We start from the raw sequence: 23,271 nt of genomic DNA on the forward strand, positions 1-23,271 counted from the left end.
TCTAACGTTTATTCGTTTATTTTCCTGTCCTTCTTTTGAAAATTTTCCAGTACTGAACAAGCACTGGGAGGAGGGAATATGCAATATCTCCCATGTAGTGTCATGTTTCTCTCTCTCTCTCTCTCTCTCTCTCTCTCTCTCTCTCTCTCTCTTCTCGTGCAGTGAGTTTGCTAAAGGGGACAATACCTAACCATTGCTTTTTTTGTAATTTTTCGTTGCTATTCCAAGTTCTCTCTCTCTCTCTCTCTCTCTCTCTCTCTCTCTCTCTCTCTCTCTCTCTACAAGCTCAAAGGACAATATCTTAACCATTGCTTTTTTTTATTTTTTGTTGCTATTCAAATTTTTTCATTCGCATTTAGAATATAATCTAGACTTCTGGACTGTTTATTCAATTTTGCTTCACGTTTCCTGTACTGAACAGGTCTGATGTTGACGAGGAATGCACAAAAAGAATAGCCTACATGGCAACATGAGTTCATGTTGCCTACGTAAGAGACGAAACGCAACTGGGTTCAGCTACAAATTGGACCCACCAATTTCGAAGGGGTAAGCGAAAATTGGACTATGAATCCGGGAATAGCATGTATGTATGTATGTATGTATGTATGTATGACACACACGACACACTAATACTTGATATAAATCCGTGTCTGGGTTGGTTGAACGAGTCCTGAGCTCCACAACAGGCATTTTATTCCCTTAGGCCTAACAGTATTTCAGTATAGATTCTGGAAAGCCGAATATTATATATATATATATATATATATATATATATATATATATATATATATATATATATATATATATATATATATTATATATATATATATATAGGCATATATATTATATATCTATATCCTTTATATGGTTGGATCCTACTTCCCAAAGGAACCGCCCAAATTGGTGGCGTTCGTTCCCGCCTAGCCCCAAAATGCCCCATTAACCTCTAGACCGAACTGCGGAATCTCCACTGAATATAGATTCTGGAAAGCCGAATATCATATATATAGTCCTATATATTACATATCTATATCCTTTATAGGACTAGATCCCACGTCCCAAAAGGAACCGCCCAAATTGGCGGCGTTCGTTCCAGCCTAGCCCCAAAATGCCACATTAACTTCTAGACCGAACTGCAGAAACTCCACTGAATATAGATTCTGGGAAGCCGAATATCATATGAATATAGGTCTATATATCATATATCTATATCCTTTAAAGGATTAGATCCCACGTCCCAGAAGGAACCTCTCAAATTGGTGGTGTTCGTTCCCGCCTATAACTCCTTAGCCACATTAACCTCTAGACCGAACCGCAGAATCCCTCCTAAGTAAAGATTCTAGGAAGCCGAATATTCTATATATAGGCCTATATATTATATATCTATTTCCTTTATAGGATTAGATCCCACGTCCAAAGGAACCGCCCAGATTGGCGGCGTTCGTTCCCGCCTATAACTCCACTGCTCCACGGAGCGCGTCCTATTGTGCGACAAGTTCGGTCGTTAGCGAGACCGATCGAGTTACATCCGAAACCTGATTTGTTCAGTCATTGTTTGGGACGTCCTCGGGACATCCGAATCCCCGAAGGATTGGGACACAAAGGCCCCTTCGTGCTGATTCGGCACCTTGAGGAAGTATAGGATAGAAGGAATTTGCCTAAACCTCCATTACGATATACAAGATGGAATAGGTCTACTTTCAACAAAGCTTATTATTATTATTATTATTATTATTATTATTATTATTATTATTATTATTATTATTATTATTATTATTATTATTATTTGGCAATTCTGGGGATTATATAGATTATATAAAGGTGATTATGTCTCGAGAAAAATCGCGATGTCTGATTTAAAAAAGTTAATTCTGCTTTTGAATGTCTCAAACAGGAAAGGCCTATGCCATTTCATGAGTAGTGACTGGATTGTATTTATATGTTTATGAATGTATTGATAAATATACAATAAAATACATTATATATATATATATATATACATGTACATATATAATATTTATTTATTTACTTATATAACCCTGGGCCGTTGGTTTAGATACAGTGGTGGACAGTCTATACCTGACCGTTAGGCCATCAAGAGAAATACGCGTATATGTTATAATATCGTCACTGCGGTACATATTCTGTCGAATTCAGGTCCTGTACTTATTTACTTAGAATTCAGGTCCTGTACTTTACACTTAGAATTCAGGTCCTGTACTCTTAAATTCCAGGTCCTGTACGTGCTTAGAATTCAGGTTTGCAATTTAATATGAGCTTAGAATTCAGGTTCTGTACTTATGTGCTTAGAACTCAGGTTCAGTACTTATGTATTTAGAATCGATATCTGTGGCTGTCTACAAAAGTGTCGATATTCGACTGCAATACGTCTACAGGAGTGTCGATATTCGACAGGAATGTCGATACTCGACAGGAATACGTCTACAGGAGTGTCGATATTCGACCGGAATAAGTCTACAGGAATGTCGATATTCGACAGGAATGCGTCTACAGTAATGTCGATATTCGACAGGAATACGTCTACTGGAGTGTCGATATTCGACAGGAATGCGTCTACAGGTGTGTCGATATTCGACAGGAATACGTCTACAAGAGTGTCGATATTCGACAGGAATACGTCTACAGGTGTGTCGATATTCGAATGGAATACGTCTACAAGAGTGTCGATATTCGAATGGAATACGTCTACAGGCAATTAAGAATAAAAATAAAATTACAGTAAGACTGATAATCAGGAGACAATTATAAGTAATTATAAGCAATTATTACCACACTTTCAGGCAACAATTATAAGTAATAATTAACACACTTACAATTCCGTTAAATTATTGCCAAAAATCGCTTTCCTTTTCAAATGGCTTCCTTGGCCAGCAACACCACGTGTCCTACGTCAATCCTCCGGCCCCTCCCCTCCCCCTCCCGCCGGATTTTCCCGGATCCTGTTCGAAATCCTTCGCGAAGGATTCATCAGCAAACGAAAGGAGTCGTTTGTGTACTTTCCTAATGGCCTAATTAAGCCGATAATTGACGCTATTACTGGGTTAATTACAATGTTGTGTTAAGCGGAGCGGGGAAGTCGGGAGCGCGTGATCCTCTCCGGGCACCTGTCAATATCCAACTGGTGGTAGCCAGGCATTTACCCCAAGTTATATACACCTGCGCTGGCTGGTTGGCGGTCTCTCTCTCTCTCTCTCTCTCTCTCTCTCTCTCTCTCTCTCTCTCTCTCTCTCTCTCTCTCATTTTTTTAAATAATGTTTATGGTATTGCTCTGTTGCTAGAGTGTATTGGTTCGTTTTCTTGTTTATGATAATCCGTGTGAGTGGTTTTTTTCCCGAGGTGCTTTGTTTTTGTATTGAGTAGCATTACAGGATTTATTTTCCATTACTGCCTTGAGCATCTCTCTCTCTCTCTCTCTCTCTCTCTCTCTCTCTCTCTCTCTCTCTCTCTCTCTCTCTCTCCCCGTACTCCTGGAAACTTATTCGTGAAATCTCTCTCTCTCTCTCCGTTTTCCTGGAAACTTATTCGTAAAATCTCATATCATTCCCTCTCTCAGTATTCCTAGAAACTTTATAAAAATCTGACATCATTCTCTCTCTCTCCCTCTCTCTCTCTCTCTTCTGAAAAAAACTAAAGCACCGAATACCCCCAAACATAAAGAAGAGAATGACAATGCAAAATAATACAGAGCCTAGACCTATTCAGCAAATCACATACAAACCCTAGGCCTATTTTCCTACGAGACTATTATAGGCCTAATGGATCCATACCGTCATATACGACGGCAATATAGACAGACTGGACAGCAAGTCTAAAAATAAAATCAGAAGCTTTACAGTAAAATGCAGAGCAATATAACTAAATTTTCATTTTCCTAATTACAGTAAAAACATTACTTGTTTTTATGACAAGTGACTTACGGGAAGGCAGTATATATAAGAAATAATTTTAAATTGCTCAAAGTATCGACGGAAATGAATACTGTAGTATTGTTTATATACAATTGATAATACATGCACATACACACGTGTATACATATATATATACATATATATATATATATAAAATATACAAATATATTTACAAATAATGATCATCAATTCATGAATAAGAGGGTGGTTTAAGGACATAGGTAGCCAGCTATATAAACAACCAATTAAACAACTATACAAGTATCTAAATGTAGTTTTACTATTTATTTGAATCACGAACCAAAACCAAACTACTTTTACGAGAGAGAAACGAAACAAACAAAAGAAGGTCGACAAACGAAAGTAATATCCGCGGAAGGAAGAAAATTTGGCAAAATCCAATCCATATCTGCCCAAGAGTCCTGACTCGAAAGAGAAGAAGAAAAAGAAGAAGCATCGATTCCATTTCCTCCTTCTCCATCTTCTTCTTCTTCTTCTTCCCATTTTCTTTGAGCCTTTGTTTGCTCTCTCTTCCCCTTCGTAAGTCGAGTCAATGGACGATGGCGCCATTATCTTTATAAATGATACTCACCAGTGGTTTGTGATTTATTGGGAACCGAGGTCGTTAGATCGTTCAATGGCGCCAGATAAGTGGCGGGAAAATATCGGGATTTCAAAGTAAAAGTCCGTTGTTTTTAAATATATGTGACGTTATACATGTGATATATGTATATATAATATATATATATATATATATATATATATATATTATATATATATATATATATATATATATATATATATATATATATATATATATATATATATATATAAATATATATATATAATACTATTGTTAAGCATTCTCTGTAGGTGTGAAGGCGCTGTTTTTGGAAGTTTTCTATGAAACCTCTGTGCAGGAAACTTCCAAAATAGCCCCTTTACACACTTAAAAAGAATGCTTAACAATAGTACCACAATGTCCTCTTAACTTCTTGTTTCTCTCTCTCTCTCTGAAAGTCCTGAAATATGAAATACGAAATATAAGGGCCATTTTCCAGTAAAACTGGTGCCATAGGCTTAAGACTCTGAGCAGCTTACTAAAGTAGCGACATGTCCCAAAGTAGAGAACTCTCCACGAGTTTGCAGGGTCTCTAGAGGGAGGAAATACCCATATGACAAATGACGTCCTTCCTGAACCACATGATTTTTCCAGAAAAAAAAAACTTGACACAAAAAAATTCAAATATAAAAGGATTCCATGCGAACCATTCTTGGCTGTACAATTTTCTGAAGCTACTCTGGGATCTATGATGACGTCACTCGGCGCTGAAAGGGAAATTGGGAGTATATAGGGTTTGAAAGGTGGAAAACCTCGCAGTTGCACTATGAAAGTCGTTAGGAGAGGGTGGAACGCAAGATGGAAGAAAGAGAATATGGACGGAGGTAGAGTAAAAGGAATAAAAGGGGTTGCAGCTGGGGACGAAGGGATGCTGCAAAGACCCTTATGCAATGCCTACAGTGTACCACGTGAGGAGCACTGACCGACACTACCCTGCTACAGGGCATTTCTACTCTTGGCATAATAGACCCAATCTTCCCTAAGGGACCCAAATTCAGATTCGAATTCTCCGAGATTTTTCTCTATGATCTTTCCAAGCTCAAGAATAAGAGAGAGAGAGAGAGAAGAGAGAGAGAGAGAGAGAGAGAGAGAGAGAGAGATACAAATCTATAATACAAGATTAATTGACAGAGAAATCAACAAGTAAAAGAATACAGGACAACACAACACAAAGTGGCTGGAAAACCTCTAACCCAAAACTTCGTCCATACATTCACGATTGTTGCAACAACATTGCTTTTATCAAATTTATCAATTCCTGATTGATAAAGCACTTCAAATTTCTTCGATTACTGTAAAGTTAATCATGCCATTGTCCATTCTTCTCTGTTACCTACTGTCCAGGTTAACAAGGGGTATGACTGGAAATCACTGCTAAAGTGATTCAGTAAATACATACCATTAAGTACAGGCTTTACAATCCACTTATGCATCTGTTTTCATCCAATCGTGTTTCCCAATTGAATTATATTTCAAGTACAACTGTGACAGTCTAAATTCTTGCTTGAATCGGAGGATCACAAGAAAGGAAGGCTTTATATTCAAAGCTCTCTCCCGATTGATCTATTTGGCAACTTAGGCGGCCGCTGTACTGGGATTCCTGGCCATTCATCACTCAAGGTAATGAAAAAGACAGTTCGAGTGGTCAGAGAGCAACATGGAGACATCCAGAAAATTAAAATACAAGGGTCTACAGGTGGAACTAGGAGAAAACCTCACGGTTGCACTAATTAGCAATTAATGCATTGGACAGCAAGACTGAAGAAGGGAAACAGGTTAAATAATCACCTGTACAAGAGGAGACCGGTTGGTCTGGAAACTGTAGTGAATTTTTAAGTTTTTAATATTTCCAAAACCAGCAGGATTTTTATTTATTCTTACAGCACGACAAGTATGCATATTATATTCATGAAGGAAACAGGAATGGATTAAGTTTCACGAATAATTGAGTAACAAAAAAATGTTGACAATTCTAACATAATTTCTTTCGGGGATCTGAATAATTGACAAACAAAAGTTGCTCGTTGAAACTTGGAATTGGAATATCAGATTTGGGCTAATAGCCAAGCACTGGGACCTGTGAGGTCACTCAACACTGACAGGTAAACAGAGTGACAAAGTTTTAAAGGTGTAACAGGGGAAAAAGCTCACAGTTGCAATGTGCAACAATTGTTAGGAAGATGGGAAAGAAACCCTATGGGTCTTGGTTGAAACTTGGAATACACTGAAGAATGAATTCAAAGATTGGGTCACACGCGTTACTCATCAAGCACCCATCGGACAGACGAGCGCGATCAACTGAAAAATGGTTTAACATTGCTACAATATATCATTCCTTTGATAAGAACTCCATCCAATGGCTGGTTTAATGTCTCAACTACCGAAGTCAAACTCACATGTGCAGGTATCAGAATGAAACAAAAATAAATGGCAAAGGTAAATAAAACTTTACTTAAATTCATGAGGCCATGAATCATATAATCTATGTTTAATGACTTACAACTATGTTACGTGACTAAGTTCACTGTAAGAATTCATCGTGGAAGAGCTTGCCCCCATTTGCTGAAGTTCTAGATTGCAATAAAGTAGTGAAACGTTTATCAAATTTTGTACAACTAATTATTACCAAACACTTATGGCAATAACACTCTGTTCACCCATGACACGTATTAGTAAAATACAACAAAGAAACACTTATAAAGTAACAAATTTCTTAAAAAAAACTTTGTATCTTCTCTGGGTATACAGGCCATAGCCTTTCATGCAGGATCGTTCCTCAGTGCGGGCTGGAAACAGTCACTTGACGCTTGGTAAAAAAAGGTTGGTCGATTTACTTGAGGGGGCCGTCCCTTACTAACCTACAATGAGCCAATTTTTCCTTGCGCATCATGGACTTGGTGGGTGGATGAGATCTGACACTTTGTTCTGGTCTGAAAGTTCAGGGAAAACACAAATGACCTTAACAATAATCTGGTATTTGTATCAACAAACGTACAAACCTTCATCTTTTACAGAAGAGAGTCACTCCTTACATGGGGATAGACTCAAAAATAACTGACAAGTTGAACCTCTAACCAGAATTGCTATGTTCCCTGTCATGACAATGAGCAGGGGACTACTGACTCCTGCCACCTCCTTTACAATCTGGCACACAGACGCAAGATTGATAGTCCCCCCCACAGAGCCAGAATGAGATGCGTCTATCCTCTCGCTACAGAAACACTTAGGAGAACCGTTAGCTGCCTCATCCAGCTACTACAATGAACTACCTCGTTACCAAGCTCCGACGACAATTTCCAGCTTGCACCAAGGAATGCTCCCACGTCAAAGATGCCGGTTTGTATCTCCATAAGAATTAATATAAATCATCAATATATCTATTATGTGACAAAATACAAAACAAAAATTACTCATTTACAAGGAGGTATTGCAGCTAAAATGTACTTTACGTGAGAAAATAAATCACATAGTTTTTGGATGCACAAAATAAAAAAAATTGCACTTGAACAACACAAAAAACCACGTATTTCAATCTTGAGTATTCGTGAAGTCTTTACGTGTAAATTCTGAATGCTCAAAACAATTAAAATTTTGTTAAATGTGATCAAATGAAATTCTGTCGAAGTGTGGTCAAATGAAATCTGATTTTTTACTTAGAAAAATACCAATGTACAGGCATTTTTGCTTTACAAGCAAATAAATACTATAGAACAACATAACAATGATACAAATCTTCTTGGGTTTCTTCAAGTATATACTACTTACACCTACATGTTAAAAGTACGCTCTACAAAAAAAATAGCATTCTTGAAAAAAAAAAAAAAGGGTCCTTAGGTTACATACTAACATCACCTCATAAAAATATAAAGAAACTTTTCTCATCTGGAGAAAATACTCTGCAATAGACTGACATCTAACACAGTACTTAGGAATTTACAAGCTGGAGTTATTTGCATATTATTATCCATCACTGAAAATTAAACATATTTCCTTCATCTCCCACTTTGTAACCGATGGATTTCGTCTTCACTCGGCTTGAGAAGTTTCGAACTGTGCGAGTTGCACGAGCAATCTTCCACAGTCCTTTTGGAACAGCATCGAACGGAAAAAAAAGAGACAGACACGCTCCAAATTCTTCGGTGCTGGAGTCATACAAACTAGTTGTTGTACCAATGAGCTTGAACACTAATCGTAAGTGGCACTAGTCTTGAATTAAGAGTTAAAAAAAACCAATAACAATTTTGCTTAACCTCACGTCCATGCCAAAGAGACCGCTATAACAACGCACGATTTCGCATCACTGATCGTAAAATTCCGAGTAGGACCGCTTCTTTCCGGAGCTCCGGCGAGATCGAGGTCGGCTTCCCTCCGAGTAGTTGTCCGCAAACCTCTGAGTTGCTGGTCTATCTTCCCTCATTTTCCGACCGGCCTTCAGCAACTTTTCCTTGGTTGGGAGAAAATAATCAAAATTTACACTCCATTTCACAATGAAAGCATTTGCACAGAACATTTTTAATATATTCCCAGCCAATTCTGTGATGTTGTGTACAGTTGACTAACACATCAATGTTTAACTAGGTTAAACTACTTTAAAATAAACACAACTTGAAATGAAAATTTGTTTTTGCTGTCTAAAACAGGAGACAAGAGGGGTTAACTTTACATTCTGACAAGAGAAATGTGACAAATTCAGCCTGCAGCACACACTACCAGAAAGGTTCAATGAACGCACAGATACGATACCTTTTCCTTTTCCTGTTGTTTATGAAACTGATCTAAGATATCCTTGCAACCCGCTAGATTCTCCTCTGGCTCCCACGAGTTGTACTTTGGACCCCAGTCTTTCCAGGAGATCAAATATTCTACCTTTCCTTTCCTTTGCCGGGTATCCAATATATTTTCCACCTGGAAAAATTCGAATTTACAGAATGCGAATCTTGTATAACTGCGTGTACTGACGCTCAGCTTACAAATTACAAAACGTGGAAATAATTCTTTTCTGGAAGCTGTACAGCTTGCTGCACTGTGCTACCAAGCAGGCCAAAAAGCGGGACGCTGCTGCAAAACGGCTGGACACGAGAGATTACGGCAGTAATCAACATTTCAGACTCCGACACAATTCACTTCTCTCACTTGGACATTTTGGCCGAGTCGTGTTCCTACAACTAGTATTCACTGCATGGGCGACTCACTGATCACCACTGCCGTTACTGTTACAGCAATACATGAAATGTAAGTGTCATTGTTTAAATGGAACTTTTCTTTCTGATAATCTATCGCTATTGGAAAAGACAAATTTGTACAAGTCTACAATGCAGCTCAACGCAGTGTAGTATTGTAGTCCTGCTTCCAAATAGTTTGAAGTGTATGCATGCATGCATGCATATAAGCAAACATATGCATGGCACTGAGGTAAATTATGCACAAGCATCTGCCCGCCTCTCTCTCTCTCTCTCTCTCAAAGTCTTCTTTAACTGAATATAACCCAGAGAGATAGAGAGAGAGAGAGAGAAAGCACTCTTCACACTACCATGAAATTACCTGAGCAAAGGATAATGTTCGGTTTGACAGAAAAAAAAACTGTGGAAAATAGGTTTTGTTTATTACTAATCAATTAAAAAATTACATTACAGGCACAAATACAGCATTCTAAAGGGATATTTGGATACTTCATACATTGCAACCAATTAAAAATTCAAAAACCAGATACACCAAAAACGCTGAAGATTTTGATTAAGTTTCTCTCAGGAAGATGCTTCCAGTACTTGATAAACTTTGTTAGCTGAAAGTTGGACAATCACTCAGGACGTGTTTCATCTTAGATACTACTCTGCAATCAAGGAATGGGTCATGCATTTTGTTCATCAGATACCCACAGGGCAGACGACTGCGACCAGCTCGAAGACAGGATCTTATTACTTCAAATGCGGCACTCTTTAATAATATTACTTCAATGTGGCTTTCTTTTCCAAATGTACGAAAACCACTACAGTACCCATGTTGGGTTCAATGTTACTGTCAGCTAACACTCACCGCATCATGTTGCTTTTTTTCTGTTTATATACACATATGTATACTGCTTGTATCCCTCTGTCTAAGTACGAAATCTGTACAGATCTCACAGGTCAAGATGCTGTCGACTTCAGACATTTGAATTATGCTTCTGCAGATTGTGTCGTGGGTTACGTTAACATTCAAAAGGTCGAAAGAAGCCTTTTAAGAGGTATAGAGCTTCTCATTCTTCCACAAAGACTTCCATCCAATGGTGTGAAAGCTGAACAACTGTATGATGGTAAAACACACACACACACACACACACACACAAACCTAAACAACTACTTTATATAAGAGTTCAATCAGAATTATATAAATAATGTGAAGTGGTTCACCATTTGACACTGTTTACATCATTCCCACAGACAATGACTCTAGTTACCTTTTACCGCTTGTATAAACTTACCACCCAGCTAAACAAATATTACAGATGACAATCATAAAGCAAAAAGACAACGCATCCACAAATATAAAACGCATTTGCAAAAAAACAAGTCTCAGGACCTACCTGCCAATCTTCTTGCTTCTCCAATTTTTCAAGGGTAGTGAGGAACTTTTTCAAGAGATCTGGACAATTCAGTTCGTCTTCGGGCAGCCAGGAGTCGTATTTTGCACCCCACCCTTTCCAGCGGACCTTGTATTCGGTGCGGCCCTCTACTTCTCTCAAGCTCATGATAGCTTCCACCTAAGGTGAAAAACATGATATTTTAATGATAAAATAAAGTTTGCTCATACTTACCTGGCAGATATATATATAGCTGGATTTCAGAGAAATACAGCTATATATATATCTGGCAGGTAAGTGTCATGAACAAAACTTCAGTTGGGACTCACGTACATATATTAAATTCTAACCAACAGCACAAGTTGCAGCCGCAATCATCCATGAACCACGTCACTGCCACAATCATCCATTAACCATGTCATTGCCACAATCATCCACTTTCCGTGTCACAGCCACAATCTTCCACTGATGGTGTACCTCAAATCAATCACTAACCCTGTCGCTGCCACAGTCATCCAATAACTGTGTCACTGCCACAATCAGCCGATAACTGTCACTGAAACAATCATCCATTAACAGTGTCATTGCCACAATCATCCACTAACCATGTCACCACCACCATCATCCGATAACCGCTGAATCATGAGCGAACTTCACTGTGGAGCAAACTTCCACAAAATCAAGTCTTCCTTCTTCCCAAACCTCAATCAGACAGCTCACCAGCCTACCATTTCCCATTCTCTCCACATGCCCACACAACCTTGAGAAACTGATCCACTTTATCCCCTGCATCACTTTTCCTACATTTCTCACCTTCAAAACCCTTCTTACTCCGTATATTCTATGCAAACAATTAACCTCAACAGATTACAATTTTTCTATAATTCTCTTTCAACATCTGCACTTCATAGTCAGTGATCTGGCTTAACAAATCCTTCATGCATTTCAATTTTCAAAAAGACAAAACTCAGAATGGCCACTGTGTGATACATGTTACTTACTGCACTGATCTTACAAGGGGCACACTTCAACAAAGTTACGTCAAGAAAACTGCCAAAAACAGCACCACAGACAATGCATAAGTTTCAATCTTACTATGCATGAAAATCAATGTTATGCCCTAATGAAACTTCAGTGCTTAAATACTTAAAGAAACAGACATACTGTACACTGTATTTAATTCAATAATCTCACCTCATAAGACTCCTCCTCCTCTTGTGCTCCCGTCCCAGCAGACTTGAAGTATTTGTTGAGGAGGGAGTCACAGTTCAATTCTGCTTCAGGCACCCAGGAATCATCCATAGGCCCGTACCCTTTCCACCGGACTTTATACTCTGTGAAACGGCCGCGCACTCGGTGATCCACAACAGCTTCAACCTGGACGCGAAATGACATAAATGAGAGGTGGAATATAAGGAATCGGTCAAAGATCAAGCGCTGGGAGTATGAAGAGGTCGTTCAGCGCTGAAAGGGCAACTGAGAGTAAGGGAGGTTTGAAAGGTGTAACAGGAGGAAAACCTCGCAGTTGCACTATGAAACGTTAGGAGACGGTGGAATGTAAGATGGCGGAAAAAGAATATGAACGGGAGTAAAGTAAATGGAATGAAAGGGGTTGCAGCTTGGGGCCGAAAGGACAATGCAAAGGGCATTAAGAAGTGCATTACATGAGGTCTGAGTTGCCAATGACCAAATCTCTCTACCTATTCTTCAGTCAATTTACACTCTCCCCTACAAACCCCGGCCCTGAATCCTAGCATTAAAATGTCAACCATTTTAAATATATCCTACCTAAATCTTTGCTCTCTCTTATAATGAAATAGATTATTTACTAAAGGGTACTTTATCATCAAAGACACAATATAAATGAATACAAATTAAATACAACAATAACAGTGATTATACAAATTAAATGCAAAATGTTAAAAAACTTGGATACAAGAAAGCACATGACTAATAATTTACAAAAGCAAAACTATAAAGCTGATGAGAGTATAACAGAAAGGAACAGCGTATTTCTTTCAGCATACCATGGGATACAAATTTGGCAAGAACATCAAATGACAAAGACCTGAACTCAGAACCACGTCATGAGTTAATGACCTGGCAAATACTTACCTTCACCATTATAGTTCTTTAAAAAAGCAAGCTAGTCTATCTCTTCAAAAACCTCAATGGATAAATTGAAAATGACAGACTAAAATGAATTTCTCTTAAGCCAACAACTGATCTGAGAGTTTTTGTTGAAACAAGGCTGCAGGAGTAATCTAGTAACTTAAAACGAACATTTGTAACTTCAGAGGAATAGGGTTTCAAGGGCAACTCACGTATAAAACACTCATCTGAATGTCGGAAAATTACCTCGTATTCTTTTTGGGGAACGGAACCGGCCTTCTTCCTCTTTTTTGGACTTGACGCCATTTTCTTTTCAATTTTCCCTTTGGGCTTTCTCGTTCTGGTGCCACTGGGCATCACCTCTTCTGTGAGAAGGAGATACTTAAACATTTCTTCGGAAAAAAAAGAGAGGTCCATTAACACAGGGGCAATGCAAAAACACTTTAGAATTGGTAAACAGCACAAAAACCTGAAGACATTTTATCCTTCTGCAGTGTACGAGCTGATTCACAGCATGGGTCAGACACCTTATTCAAACTTTAAATTTAGTGTGTTTTGTATAGAAACAAATCAATTACTCTTCCTAATGCCACTACACTTTATCAGACTGTTTATCTTCTCCTTTCTTATTCAGCTGGGTTGAGTTTCTGACTGTATGTTAACCAATAAGAACACGGGAGATTCTTTAGAAAACCTGAATATTTCTGATGTCAAGGCTATTTTGAATGACCCCACAACACAAATCGAGGCTTCAAAAGTGCAGTTAAGATGTTCCTGACACCGAACAACAAAAGTCCAAACCTATTTGGTAGTCGCGTATGATGTGTTAATCTGAACCGAGAAAACATATCGCAACATTCTCCCAGAATACATGAACACAGAGTGTGAGAAATAAAAATAACTCCAATGAGCCTATTTCTTTGTGTGATGCCTGATAATCTGGAATGTGAAGATGTTCTCCACAAATGAATATAATTTATATATTTTTCTATAACAGGATCCTTCCTGATAAACAAAAGGAAAAATATACCCAAATCAATATGCGTTACAAGAAATAATTCCCAATACAATACAAGTTACAAAAAAAATTCATGTCAAATTTCTAAAAAACTGTATACCAGTTATGAAAAAAATGACATTCATATAATTCAACAGGTCAACTTTGACCAAGCCAAATATTCAGTTCACAACATGACTCACCTTCATCCTCGTCCAGCTCACTGTAGGAAAATGCCCTGGTTTTGGGTTTCGATTGGCTCGCTGCTCACATAGGACGCAGGTTTGGGCCTTGCAGGAGTCATCGCTTTCTGCACAAGAAACAAACACGTCAACATTTCAGCTTCGTACTTACAAGAGTCAGAAGTAATAGTTACATTAGAACAAGTAATAACAAACAAGTTTAATGTCCCTCGCTCTTCCATAACAATGAACATACAAGATGAACATATCGCAAACAATGAGAAATCAGATTGTCCAATTCATTTTCATGGCTTCCCACAAATGGATACCCTTCTCATATGTCAAAATCCACCAGTCATTCAACTGTCGCCTTTTCACCAGCCTGGACATTGAGACAGAGAATAAAATTCCTTGCAAGTAAGTGGAGCAACAACTATCCCAAAAGTTAGATGTCTGCTATTATGGGGAAAACCACTACTTACCCACCAAACATTTTCATTTCATTTTGTCAGCATACCAAACGAAACTTTCAATTAGATGGAACGGTATGAGAGACTCTGAGTAATTAGTGTCGAGTCCGATTCCATAACACGAGTGTTTTGATCATTTTTCGGGTTTTCAAATAAACTGCAAAGAAGAAAACATTGAAGGAGATGCTTCAAGAACCGACGTGAAAATTTACATGAATTGGCAGAAACAATACGAGAGGCGAGAAAGGTTGGGAGAGCCTGCTGGAATATGAAAAATCTTACTTTGGAACCAATAGGGATGACTAGCAATAGCCAAGATCTGAAGTTAAAACCAGTTAACCAAAATGTAGTACTGATAATGAAAGCATCACAAAAAGGAACAAGATTGGGGAAATGAATATTGTAACAATATTATACAAAGGAAAAAGCGATGTCCTACTCTGAATAATATGAGGAGTCATAAACTTTGTTGGAGAATGGTACCAAGACGTGGAGGAGGGCGGGAAAGATGGTTAAATCAACTATGAATACTACCAGCAGTCAGTTTGGATTCTCGGCAAGGAACCAACCACCAGTGTAATCTTTAGTATGTGGTAAGTACAGCCTTAATACCATGTTGCGTTGCGTTCTTCTTAAATGACAAAGGCACTTGGCCGAGTACAGTGACAAATACGAAGACTATTACTAAACAGTGCTATACAAACAGTGGGCAATACAAAAACTCACACCACAAGTGATGCATACTGTCATGAAACATGAATTACAACCTGGCAGGAGGATACAAACTTCTGAAAGGGAATTCACTCCAAAAAATGCACATGTGTTTGTGGACAAAACGAGATGGAGGAGTGGAATGAAGCAGAAACGACTGAAAACCTTCTTAAAGGAGTAAAGGTAGTGGAAAGGAAGCAGTTTGGCGACTATGCATGACGACAGTGTGAGCAAGGTGAGGGTGAAGACAATACCACATAAAGACTCAACACGTCACACGAGGTGCAAAGACAGCAGACTTCAAACGGTATAGGACGTCTTAGAAGCCTGGCATGCAGACAAAGAGCTTATGGTGAAAAAATGGCAGACAATGACAACCTTGCAGAAGACAGAACACTCATGTTTCCGTAACGACAATACTAGGTCGAAGATCTGAAAAAAAGTAGCAACAGCTTTGATAAAGTGGGAAATGATTGCTGGTCTGCTTGTAAGTAAAAGTACAGTATCAGAGCAATTAAAAAACTGTTTGACCCGAAAATGCTGCGATTCTCCAATGAAGCTTCCTGTGCTCATGTTTCGCATGAGGCTGTAGTAGAGATAACGCCCTCTCCCAACTTATCAAACAAAGGAAAGGAGTAAAAGGGAGAAGTAAAAAGTGGTAGGTATGTATCCAAAGACCACAATCTTAATGCCTTACACCAAATTACTATGGTTCCTTATAGGAATGTTTCCTTCTCCACAATTTTCCTCCTATGCAATAATGGATCCTTGGAAGAACATATGATCGACTACAAAAGAATAAATGTAGATCCCTTCCTTCCATTCTCAATTATACTCGGTGACCTCTTCCACTCAACTTAACCTTTAGAATAGAAATAAGACATAAACAACTACATAGAGTTTAGCAAACTAAAGTTTGTTTGGTTTTAAGTTATCATAACATTCACAGTATTTCTATCCCAGTTACTACACTTGCATGCTTCTCAAAAAAACTATTTTTAAAAATTAAAACATTAGTAAAAAGGACCACACTTCAGATTAAATATGTTCAACCCCTTGTGGTTGGCTCCTATAACTTTTGTGTATTTCAACCAGTATCAACTTATTTTGAGATCGACACTTGCAACAAAAGTACCAATACAACTTGCCAGAACAGAATACATTTCATTTGCAACATTCCCAGAGACAGTCAGGTGAAATTATGGGTAGCTGGCTTATCCAGGGATTCCCTAACCTCATTTTACAAATTCATTTTTCTTTCCAAACCTCTCCACGAAATTTCTGTAATTATGCTACAGTCGATGCCCGGTATTCGCGAGGGATGCGCACCACAACCGCCCATGCATAGCTCAACCCCACGAATACTTGACGCCCCTCTTAAAACGCTTATAACTGCCAATTTTGATAGATCAAACACCAAAAAACCCCCTCTAAAAATGCTAACACCTGAGTATTTTAAGTTTTATCACAAAAATTGCATTTAGTCACGAAAATTATTGAAAATACAGTAATTAGTGAATGTTTCTCCATGAAAAATACCTTGAATAGGCAAATTTTCCACGATTAATGTGTATCTACATTCCCCGAAAAATCCGCGACTAGGCAGGGGTCCACGGTATTGGCTAAGTACTGCAGAATTTTTAAAACCTTTAGCCACAAGAACACTTTACTTACAGATACAATTTTACCCAAAAACATTAAAAGGTGAAAAAGGTACCTTGTACTCTGAGGTACGGCCAGATATCTCGAGAAACTCGTTGATAAGATCATCACAGTTGAGGTCGGAAGCAGGTAGCCAGGAGTCGTCTTTTTCTCCATAGCCGACCCAGCGAACTCTGAACTTCACGGGGCACTTCCATTTCTTTTTGGTTTCCATGTCGACAATCTGCTCGACCTGCGAAAACAAAAAAACATCGTAGTGTTCTTATAAATAATAAAACAAAATTGGCAATTACAAACATGCGTGGAATCACAATAAACAAAGATGCTCAAAGGAAAGAAACACCCAGTAAAATTTGATAGGTCGGTTGAATTCAATTTATGAAATCTTTTGCAATGTTAAGAAAGGTGATGTTAGGATGTTTCTCTAATTACAAATGTCATATTTTCATTATTCTTATTTTTTTGTGACTGTTACAGATAGTTTTTCTTATTTTTATCGTTGCGATTTTTACCTACGGTTTTTCAGAGTTTTCGATATGGTTTTGATAAATCTGACATCCGCTTTACAATTTTTTATAATTTGTGGTTCACAGTGCCAAACCAACAATCACGAAAGCTGTCAATAAACTAATCCACAAATTCTTTTTACCATTAACGCTTCCGGATATGTTTATTTATTCATAAAAGTTGAAAACTGTTAACTAAAATTCGATAATTCCTCGAAATTCGGCAGTCGGCACGCTCCTTAAAATTACCCACATTTTGCTTTTTGATAACGCCACAATCATTTACTAAATCTTCTTTATTCTTTATCTCTGTATTGAGTCTTCCCATCCTTACCCATTGGTATAAGATGTAGCATCACTACAGGTGCACACGATCTGTGCTACAGTATACCAGTGTTCTCAGATTTTTATTTTAATCAAATATACAAACTAGTCTTCAGTCTTTTACGCACTATCAGCGATAGTGCAATTGCCGTAGTAGTATCTCGACATTTCCTGATATAAGATTCCGGATTTGCTAAGCAGTTATTCTTGCCAAAGTATACCTATTCCCCAAACTTGAAGCTTAGAATCAGTAAAGCCCGCGTATTCGCAGGGGATGCGTACCGCACACCCCGACGAGTAGCTAAAATCCGGGAATACTTAAAACCCTTCTAAAAACACTTAGAACTACCTATTTTGATAGTTTAAACACAAAAAACCCTAAAAATGCTTATACTTGAGTATTTTAATAGTTTTATCACAAAATGTGCATTTAGTCTTGAAAATATGAAAATACAGTAATTGTGAATATTTCTCAGTGAAAAATGCCAAGAACGGGTGAATTTTCCACAAATAATGGGTAGATATGTTCCACAGAGAAATCCGCAAATAGACGAGTCCGCGAATAGAGACCGCAAATACGGGGGGTTTTACCGTGTTCACTTTCATGAAACAAATTATTATTTAGGTATTGAAATCACTTGAATATCTCGAACTAGTAAATGAGGGTTTTTGGCAGTTTTTGCGACAGCAGCAATTCTGACGAATCTGATGGCCATTTATATCCGCAATGCTGCTTGACGCTTGGAATCGGAGTATTCAACGTCATGAGGCAAGTTATGTGTCAAAAACATTCCGATATCTAAAACTAGCAAAAGAGGGTTTTCCATATTTTTCGACGTAACGGCAACTGACAAATTTGATGGCCATTTCAATTAGCAACACTTGACTAACCTATAACAGGTTCCTAACCCTGTGCCTCATTAAAGGGAACCCCAGAAACAAACCATCCCTTCAAAGTTCAGTTGGGAAGGTTAGGTTAGCATTGCCTATATCATTGCTTTTCACTCATTTTCATTCTTTCATCAACATAACTGATCGAAAAACCCCGGTTTGCCAATTTGCCGTCAATTACATGCAGGCCCGGTTTACGGCGGGGGTTCTGTTTCGACGCCACATCATGAGCTGAAAATTGTCGTAACCCGAAATATCGTCGAAAATCGTAATAAATACCTAACTTTTAATCATTTGGGTGTGTCCTATAAATGACGTACACTGCATTTGTTTAACATTTTCATCAAAAAACCCTTAAAATTTATACCATTCCATCCTTTCTGGAGCCATATTTCTTCCGTCGGATCATCGTCGACCACCCGGAACATGTTGTAACCCAGGAAATGGTATTCAATGAATATATTTAAAGAGTGTCGTAAGCGGAGGCCGTCGTAACCCTAGGACTGCCTGGATTTCCGCAAAGGAATGTCAAAATTGTCCGTAAATATTAGAAACCATGTTTCACCAATTCAGGATGAAACCATATTACTTTAAGTACTTAACTGCCAACCCCCATCAGGCTAGGACCTGCTACCCTAGGTTAGGTTAGATTACTCTGTCAGCATTTGTTTCTCGTCTAACTTCCGTAGGTCGCTTTCACGAAATGTTAAATTCATCAATACCACATGAAAAACTATGGAAAAAGCATAGGCCTAACCTAATAGGCCCATGTTAAACATTGCCATAGGCCTATTCTAAGGCTATACGCTCTTGTTAAAGATCATCAACTGATATTCCGAGATAATAGTCACTTTAATCATCGTCGTAGGCCTATTCTAGGGTTATAAGCTCCTTTTTAGACATCATAGGCCTATTTTAAGGATGTACAATTATTTTATATCATCATAGGCCTATTCCAAGGCTATACGTTCTTTTATTCATCACAGGCGTACTCTAAGGCCAAGGACTTATGTTAAACATCATCGTAAGCCTATTCTAAGGTTATATGCTCATCATAGGCCTAATTTAAACATCATAGGCATAATTTAAACATCATAGGCCTAACTTAAACATCATAGGCCTATTTTAAGGCTCTACTTTCACTTTAACCATCATACCATAGGCTTATTTTAAGGCTACATGCTCGTTTCAAACCCAATAGGCCTAGTCTATGGCTATGAGGTGAGCTAGGCTTACTGCAGGTGGCCTAGGCTAAGAACTTAGGCCTATAACGACAGGTCGCAAATGACATCTCCCTACAGTAGGCCTATTAACAACCTTGTACGTTAACGACAGACGTTTCAAGCAAACTGGAAGTATAGCGACGCACAGGCCTAATCGACAGCTCGATACGGAGGGCTAGGCCTACTTTAGGTGGCCTAAGCATAGGCATTCCCCATAAAGTAGGCCTATGGACACCTTCGGAAATGACATCATCCCCAAGGGCATCAGCATCCTGTGTTATATCGAAATAGTTAGGCTATGCATAGGCCAAAAGCTTCCAGCTTTTTAGAGGAGCTAGGGGCCTAGGCGTGGTGGTCAGGGCGACATGGCGAGGGCCTAAGGGCAGGCCAAAGTTATATGCGAAATAGCTAGGCTCAGCATGGTGGCCTGAGCATAGGCCTATGCATAGGAAGAGCCTATAGACCTACTGACATCTCCCAAAGGGCATCGGCATCCTGTATGTTAAACCGAAATATAGCTAGGCTATGCATAGGCCTGAACAACAGGTCGATGAAGGGGGCTAGGCCCCCTACGGATGGCCTATGCATAGGCCTAAGCATAGGCACAGCCTATAGACCTACTGACATCTCCCAAAGGGCATCGCGACCCTGTTAATTAAATAAAAATACAATTAGGCCTTAACAACAGCTCGCTACGAGGGGCTAGGCCTCCTGCGGGAGGCCTAAGCACGGGCGCAGCATATAGGCCTACTGACGTCTCCCAAAGGACACCACCGACACCTTCTGCAGAAAAAAAAAAATTTAAAAATCAAAATTGACCCAAAATTACACCTCATGGCCCCATTATACCTCATAGTTGCCCTCCTCGTCGACGGCCTCGGGCTTCTCGTCCTCCGCCTGCGCCTCCGTCGGCGGGGGCGGCGTGTCGACGCCTCCCCTCGTCGTCGGTGGTCTCGTCGCCCTCCGTGCCGACGTCGTCGTCGTCCTTCTTGGAGGCCTTCGGGGGCGGCGGCGGCTGCTGCTGCGGGGGCGGCGCCTCCGCCTCTCCGTTCTGCTTGGTGGCGGCGGTGGAGGACCGCTTGTTGACCATGGCGGCGGCGCCCTTCTTCTTCTTCGTCTTCTCCGTCAGGAAGGTCTCGGCGGCCGCCTTCTTCTTATTCTTCTCCGTCAGGAAGATCTTTTCTCCTACTTATTCTTCTTCTCCGTCAGGAAGGTCTTGGCGGCTCCTTCTTCTTCTTCGTCAGGAAGGTCTTCTCCTTCTTCTTCTTCTTCTTCTCCGTCAGGAAGGTCTTCTTCTTCTTCTTCTTCTTCTTCTTCTTCTTCTTCTTCCTCCTGCCGGAGTCGTCGGCGGAACACTAATCAGACAGACGGACAGAGCAAATCGGGGGCTTCTTCTTCTTCTTCCCTTCGTCAGGAAGGTTTACTCCTCCTGAAGGGGGGGCGTGGGGGAAAGGGGGGGGAGGGAGAGTTTGCCCTTCGTAACACCTCCTCCCTGCTGGAGGAGTCCACGAAATACACAGACACACAAACTGGCAACACAGACAGCCGGATCGCTACACCATCGGCCAACGCGTCTTCCTTCGTCAGGAGGGTCTTCTCCTCCTCCTCCTGAAGGTGGGCACGGGAAAAGAGAGAGAGAGTGTGAGAGTGAGGGAACGTAAACAACGAGCGTCGGTCTGTGATTGTGGTGGCGTCCCTATTGGCTTTGGCAGCGTTGCCAACGGCGGAGGTTCGGGATTACGCCAAGGTGTGAGAGAGGGAGGGAGGGAGAGAGAGATTTTTAGCGATTTTTGGGGTTGGGGATTTAAGGGGTTTATGTGTCCTGTTTATCTTTTTCGATAGGCTTTTGTGGATTTCATTCATTAATAATGGATTAATTTATTTCTTTGCTGAATAATCTTTACAGTTCGTGAAGATGTTCACCTGTTTTGATGGAATTTATGGGGGGGCGGGATTTTGTGCGCTATATATATTTTTTTATTAGGCTTTTATGGGTTTCATTCATGAATAATGGATTTCATTCACAAATTTATTTTGTTCGTGAATAATTGATTTTATTCGTGAATGATCCTTACAGTTTGTAAAGGTCTTTATCTGTTTTGGTGGGATTTTGTGCGCTATGCATACTTTCAGTAAGTTTTTTTATGGATTTCATTCATTAACACTGGATTTCATTCGCGAACAATGGATTTTATTAGTGAATAATAGATTTCATTCGTGAATAATGGACTTTATTCGTGAATAATCTGTACAGGTGGTAGAGATCTTTATCAGTTTCGAGGGGGATTTCGTGTGCTGTAGCTTCGCTATGTTCCTCCAATGGGCTTTTATGAATTTCATTCACGAATACTGGATTTTTATTCGTGAATACTGGATTTCATTCACGAATAATGGATTTTACCGTGAATAATCTTCACAGTTTATCACATATCGCTGTTAAACCTAAGCAGTTCGTTTACTTTTTAAAGCCGTTAGGGAAATAGGCCTAAATAATTGGTCATAGGCCTAAGCTTTGTTATCCATCACTCTTAATACTCTCCAATGTTTCGTAGTTGCTGAGACTTCAATTTTGGTCAGCTGAAAAAAAAGAGATAATATATATACATATATATATATATATATATATATATGGATATATATATATATATATATATATATATATATATATATATATATATATATATAAAATCTGAAGCACTGAGAATTATAGATAGGGACAAACTTTGTTATGTTTAAGAGGACTACAATTTGACCATTTCTATAGTATAGCTATATATATATATATATACAGTATATATATACGGTATTTTCTATCGTTTCTCTTCCATTGCTCGTGATTTTATTTATATTTTTTTCGTTTACATCATAATCAATACTTTCTCTTCATATTTAGACCTCAAGGATACCTGCATTTCAAACCTGTCATCTCTAAACAGTTAAAACTCGACTTATTTCCTGTCTGTGGTAATGAAATTCTAAATATAACCACGTCGTCGTCCAACCCGGTGCCAGCTCTCACCTCTCTTATATTATTTCTTACAAATAGTATTTATGCAACAAAGTTCACATCAAAAAGTGAAAAA

At 39.0% G+C, this 23,271-nt stretch overlaps 1 protein-coding gene and 1 pseudogene across 1 annotated transcript in view; both read right to left on the reverse strand.

The window, feature by feature from the left end:
• LOC136854709 (glycine receptor subunit alpha-2-like) overlaps window positions 1-3,435 on the reverse strand; it is a 107,112-nt gene extending 103,677 nt beyond the window's left edge. The window contains exon 1 of the mRNA XM_067131294.1: window positions 2,835-3,435. The gene's annotated coding sequence lies outside the window, so the exon portion shown is untranslated. The remainder of the gene's footprint in view (window positions 1-2,834) is intronic.
• A 3,540-nt stretch (window positions 3,436-6,975) lies between these two features.
• LOC136854892 (uncharacterized) lies at window positions 6,976-21,406 on the reverse strand (annotated as a pseudogene).
• Window positions 21,407-23,271: the final 1,865 nt, after the last annotated feature.

This window comes from Macrobrachium rosenbergii, chromosome 30, assembly GCF_040412425.1.
Source record: "Macrobrachium rosenbergii isolate ZJJX-2024 chromosome 30, ASM4041242v1, whole genome shotgun sequence".
Taxonomy (NCBI): domain Eukaryota; kingdom Metazoa; phylum Arthropoda; class Malacostraca; order Decapoda; family Palaemonidae; genus Macrobrachium; species Macrobrachium rosenbergii.